The 6400-nt window shown below is 38.7% G+C and overlaps 1 pseudogene; it reads left to right on the top strand.

Annotated features, from left to right (window-relative positions):
• Positions 1-381: 381 nt before the first annotated feature.
• LOC134379081 (coiled-coil domain-containing protein 112-like) lies at positions 382-1021 on the top strand (annotated as a pseudogene).
• The last annotated feature ends 5379 nt before the right edge of the window (positions 1022-6400 follow it).

The following is a 6400-nucleotide window of genomic DNA, read 5'->3' on the forward strand; positions in this document are numbered from 1 at the left end:
GATAAACTGTACGATAAAAATTTCTGACTCTAACTGTAGTTACGAGAGACGGGGGAGGGGACGGGGGAGGGAAAACAGACAGAGGCTGGCCAACGGTGCTTACAGTTAGACAGCAGGAGTAAGTTCTGATGTTTTATTGCACAGTAGGGTGATTATGATTCACAGTTAAGTTTTGTATATTACATAATAGCTACAGGAGAGGCTTTAGAATGTTTTTGCCACGAAGAAATGATAAATGCATGAGGTGTTTAATACTGTAACTACCCTGACCCTATTATTATACAACATATATATGTATCAGGACACCAGATTGTACCCCATAAGTCCGTACAATTACAATGTGTCAATTCAAATCTTAAAAATTTCTGATTCTAGAAGAAAAAAAAATCTATTCAAAATTGGAAAACTCCAAAACAGCAAAAAAGGAGAAAACTTTCAATTTAAACACAGAGGATATACCTAATCTTCTTCATAATAGACAAGAATATGATTAAAAGCAAAAAGAGGAACAAAGGAAAAACAGAAGCTAGCAGCTGAAGCTTGGAAAAAACAGAAAAGCACATAAATGTTGGTGAAATTATATTTAAAAGAAGTTAAAAGAAAAGAAGAAGAAAAAAGTAGTGGAAAGAGCATTAATGACTGTCTAAGCTAAAATTAATACTAGAAAGTTTACCCAGTAGAAGAAAACATGGAAAGAAATTTTGAGGCTTGGAATGGAGATAAGGAAAAAGGTAGAAAAGGTGGAAACAAAGGAAAACTGCTGTTGATGAAATTTCCAGGTTTCAAGAAAGAGATTTGCATAACTTGAATTGAAAATTCTAGATAGGCAGGCAAATGAAAAGACAGAATAACAAAGAATATTGGCAAAATTAAAAGATTGAAAACAGTGGTAGCAATGATCCCCCTAGGCTTTACAGACCTTCCAAAGGTTGAGAAGAATTGGACCAAAAATACAGGATCAAAAATTTCTGGGCCACTTCTATAGATCCCACATAGGGTTATTTTGGAGACAAGAATATAGAGAAGAATATGAGATAATGAAATTGCTATGTAGTCAATGAGAATGTTAGAATGTTTAATTATTCTGGGAGATACAGTCACTAACCATGTTCTTTAAATATCACTAACCTGGTCAGATTGACATTAATTATCTTCTTATATGAGTTGACAGGTATTAAGTTCCATGCTGGCACTGTCATTAGTATTTCCTGTTCATACTGAGAGGCTATTTAATAAGTTTATGTTACAAACATTATTTCATTTAAATGCACAGAACATTTTGAAGGTATTTGTTTTTGCCATAGCATAACAGAATTAATTGGGACAATCATAGAGTGACATTTTTTATTCATTCTATTTTTAAAATAATCTTTAGTTTAATTTTTACTATGCATAATATTTACCTTGCTTACTCACTTTGCAACATGGAAGATATGATGAACCCATTCAATAGAGAGACAGAGGCACAGTACACCAAGGAGGGACATTTTTTAAACCAAAAAAATTGCAACTTTAGAACTGAGAGGTCAGTTAGATTGAGTAACAAAAAATGCAAAGATTTTTTTTTAGAGTTATAAATTAGTGCCTTTTCTAAGTTTAACAAATTGATAGTTTTATAATTTTGTGTCATAAGTATTTAGTATTTGTTTAAAGCAAAAGAAAGAAAAAAGAAAAGAAAAGAACTATAGGGGAGGTAAAATATCTTTTTGATCTACTCATCTTAGTTTCATCGGCTGGGGTCACTGTAACAAAAAACAGATTAATAAGAGAGGAACATACAAGTTTATTTCATTTAAGTTTTATGTGACACAGGAACTTTCATAAGGAAACGAAAACCTGAAGAAACAGTAAAACCTGACTGTTTTTTATAGTAGGTTTGATAAAAAGTAGACGATCATGGAGAAATATGATAGGGCAAAGTCTGAGGTAAGTGAAATAAACCGGGGAAAACTTAGCCAGGCCTTTTTGTTCAGATTCTGCTGTGTGCCTTGGTCTTTGGAAATAAGGATGTTCTTTTTATCCTGGTACAGGGAGGGCACCTCTCACATGAGGGTCTTATGAAATGCTTCAGGGAAAAGTCATGTTACCAGGCCCAAGTGCAGTTGCCTGCCCCCTTTCAAAAACAAACCTCTGTAAAGTCAAATGTTGGTGAAAGTGGAAGTCAGTTTTATTAAGGAAAACCAGTGACCTGAGGAAAGACATTGGGCTAACCCATCTCTCCACTAAGCCTGAGGCAGAATGGCCGACTAAAGCCATCTCAAAGTCTGATTTATCTGTGCCTGACTTGTTTCACTTAATATAATTCTCTCAAGGTCCATCCATGTTGTTGCAAATGGCAGTATTTCATTCGTTTTTATAGCTGAGTAGTATTCCATTGTGTAGATGTACCACATTTTCCGTATCCACTCATCTGATGATGGGCATTTGGGCTGGTTCCAACTCTTGGCTATTGTAAAGAGTGCTGCGATGAACATTGGGGAACAGGTATACCTTCGACTTGATGATTTCCATTCCTCTGGGTATATTCCCAGCAGTGGGATGGCTGGGTCGTATGGTAGATCTATTTGCAATTGTTTAAGGAACCTCCATACCATTTTCCATAGAGGCTGCACCATTTTGCAGTCCCACCAACAATGTATGAGAGTTCCTTTTTCTCCGCAGCCTCGCCAGCATTTATCGTTCATAGTCTTTTGGATTTTAGCCATCCTAACTGGGGTTAGATGGTATCTCGAAATACCACATGTTCTCACTTATTGGAGGGAGCTAAAAATTAATATATAAATTCACACACACACACACATACACACACACACACACAAACCGGGGGGGGGGGGGGAAGAAGATATAACAACAACAATTATTTGAAGTTGATACAACAAGCAAACAGAAAGGACATTGTTGGGGGGGAGGGGGGAGGGAGAAGGGAGGGAGGTTTTGGTGATGGGGAGCATTAATCAGCTACAATGTATATCGACAAAATAAAATTTAAAAAAAAAAAAAAAAAAAATTGTTATTAAAGCCAAAAAAAAAAAAAAAAAAAAAAAAAAAAAAAGATACACACAGGAATATTGAAATGGGAGATTATTAATCATTTTATCTAATCAACTATATTGAGTTTTCAAAAACTGAAAAAAAAAAAAAAAAAAAAGTCTGATTTATTGAGGGGTTTTTTAAGAGGGGGTTGAGAGAATGGAACGTGGGAAATGAAAAACAGGAGGGAGACAGATGTGAGCAGTGCGATGAGCCAGGTGCAAATTTTCGCCAAGGCTCTGTCTGGTTTCTGCTCCTGTCCTTCATGTTATCTTAGGGTCCTGTTGGAGGGGCGGAATCAGCATAGATTCATTGGTGTCTTCCTTGGTTTCTCAGGATCTGGGTAGTACATGCAAGTCTGCAGCTCCAGGCTTACCGGAAAACAACTTTACATTCATGTAAATAAAGTCATCTTTCCCCATAACGAGGTTCAAAATATTAAATAACTGTGGGGAAAAAAAGGGAATTCAGAGAAATGCAATGCCAAAAAAACCCACAAAAAATGAAAAACAAAAAAACTGTCCTTTTAAAATCTTTTAGAGCCCATGAGACTTCAGGGCCCTACATGGCTTCAGTCCTTCTCACACCAACAGTCAGAAAATCCTTTCTAGGTTTTATGACCTGCTTCAAGGGAAAAAGGCAGAGGAAGGTCAGAAAGATCTTCCTGCTGCTCCTGCCTTTTTCTCAATCAGTATGCCAAGGTGTCACTTTGGGGTAGTGTGTCCTGAACTCCATCAAAATTAATGCACAGACAAGTTCCCCAAGGTCACAAAGCCACAGCAGAGCTGAGATTCAAACCCAGACTGTATGGCTCTAGGATTCATCCTCTAAACCACTAGGCAGACTCCTCTTAATAGAAGGAAACTTAAAAAATCTAATATTCTCGTGGATGTTTGAGAAAGTATTATGGCCTTAAATCAAGAACAGAATGTTTGAGAAAGGAATAAACAGAGACCAAGAAAGAGCTCTTAGAGGTTAAAAATGTGAATGAGCAAAATAAAACAGTAGAATGACCAGAAGACAATTTCCCAGAGCTGCCCAAATAGTAGTTTCACTGGATTCAGTTTATCTACAACCCCTGATCCTCAGGGACTGAATCTAGCTGTGACAGGTGCTGTTCCCATGGTTATGGAGTCAGGTCACTGCTTTTGCTGCTGCTGCTGCTGCCGCTGCAGCAAAAAGGCCTGCTGTGGCAGCTACCTTTGGTCCTCATGTCACCTAAGGACACAACCTGGAAGCATCTTGCCTCCTGCCCCTAAAGCACCTTTTTCCTCTTACCTTGGAGATTTCTTGTTGCTGAGGGCCCTCTTAGCACCAATAAATATGTAACCTGCAAGCATAGGAGTCATCCCATGGAGCAATCTTTGACCAGAAGGAGGTGGGACTGGGCAAACTGCACTCTTTTTCCTTCAGAAGGACTGTGTTGAGAAGCATAACTTTAAACTTCCTTTCTGAAGATGTGCTGCAGGACCTCGCAGTCAGCTGTTCATGAAGCCCTGGGCTTCTCAGTAATTTTCTCCCTCCTTCCTTGACTCACTCTGCTTTCTCTCACTCCTGCTTTTCTGTCATTACATTCCCCAATAATAAGCTTTTATCTCAGGTGCCGTTTTCTAGGAAACCTACTCTAAGACTCAGTCTTCAGATTGGAAGGGCTCACCATGTACTCTGAAAATGAATGCAAAAGACCAATCTCCAGACAAAGCAGCATGAAGTTTCAAAGCACCAAGCAAAGAAAAGATGATAAGAGCTTCAACTGAGAAAAATAATATATCACTTACAAAGGAACAAGAATCAGTCTGGCATCAGCAACCCTGAAGGCTAGAAAAGGGCGAAAGCAAAACAAAACAAAAAATTCAGACATGCAAAGAATCAGATCATTTGCCCCATACACATCCTTTTTAAGAAGTTAACTGAGAGTGTGATCCAGGAAAACAAGGGCATATCTAAGAAAAAGGAAGACAGATTCTGGAGACAGTGATTTCAACTTGGAAGGGTGAGTAGAGAAGGTCTAGGATAATGGGTGTGCGGAGGACTAAAGACAAAGCTGACCAGATTGGCCAGGAGAATGGAGGTCTGGGGGGAAAAGGGAACTTCATGGAATGGTAGGATGTAGAGTCTGTAGATGTGAAGGAGATGATCAAGAACTAAAGAAAGGTGATTAGAAATTTTAGCAAAAGTATATAAGAAATTTATTATTTAAAATGATGAAATTGCAGTGTTGCATGCTTTTAAATAATTGGGGAGTATAAGAAAATGGAATCCACTTGATCCTGATGCTTGCAATTGTCCACCAGTGGCCTAGGGGTCACAAAACTGGAGAAGGAAGTGTAGTTCCAGCCCACTATTTGACCCAATATTTACAGAGTAATAGTCATATAAATACTATTAATATGTAATAGTAAGAGTAATGTAAATACTGTTCATTTCTTAGCCAACAAACACGAATCTTTTAGCACAAATCTATGTGAAGCAAGAGAGATTTGGCTACAGTAGAAGGGTAAAAATAGTGGTCAAGTCCAAGTGAGGCTGATATGAGGTACGAGGTGGAAGGGGAGGGAAGACAGGACTGTTCATATTCTTATCTTATGGAATTGGGAGTTAAGAAATAGTGCTGAAAGTTGATGAGAAGAAATTAGAGATTAAATTCTTCTTATTTACAAGGATAACTGGTAGAAAAATTATGTACATTGTAAACACTAGAAGGCGAAGAGGAGAGAAAGGGTATGAGTGGTGTTTAGTGAACTATATTCTCACCTTTCAATATTGGGAAGTCATTAGACATTGTCTAAATGTGAAAAATCATGAAATAGAAGCATAAGCATACCGCTTAGAATTCTGGAGATAACATCAGTAAAGCCAGCACTGGTTACAGGAGGGCGCTTCTGGTGTGGGGGGCTATGAGTAAGGAAGAGCTATGCAAGGGAGCACAGTTTTCTTTGTCAACTTTCTGAACTCTGATTTGTTTCATGTGAGTGTCTCACTTTTACAAACAAAACTACCAAATTACTTGAAAAGCTATCAGCCTACAGATGGCAAATTAAACTACAAATTATTTTGAGATAGAGAGTAAGGAAACGTGAAGAGGGTTATTTAGGATAGAATACTAAGGCACATCAAAAGTTGGAAGGAAGACGTGGCAGTAAGGACACAGAGGCACAAAAGGAGAAGGGAGAGAACAGGAAGGTGTGAGCAGCGAGCCACTGGACGAGGACGTGCTCAGATGTGTCCAGCTGCTGCAGTAGGGAGGGCAAGGCTGAAGACCAGAGAGTGCGAGAGGACGGGCTCTGCAGATGGGTGGAGAGACTCCTGGGAAGAAGACTCACCTCCTCTGCAGTCGGTGGAGGGGCGGCAGCGGATGTGATTACAGTGG

Source organism: Cynocephalus volans, chromosome 5, assembly GCF_027409185.1.
Source record: "Cynocephalus volans isolate mCynVol1 chromosome 5, mCynVol1.pri, whole genome shotgun sequence".
Taxonomy (NCBI): domain Eukaryota; kingdom Metazoa; phylum Chordata; class Mammalia; order Dermoptera; family Cynocephalidae; genus Cynocephalus; species Cynocephalus volans.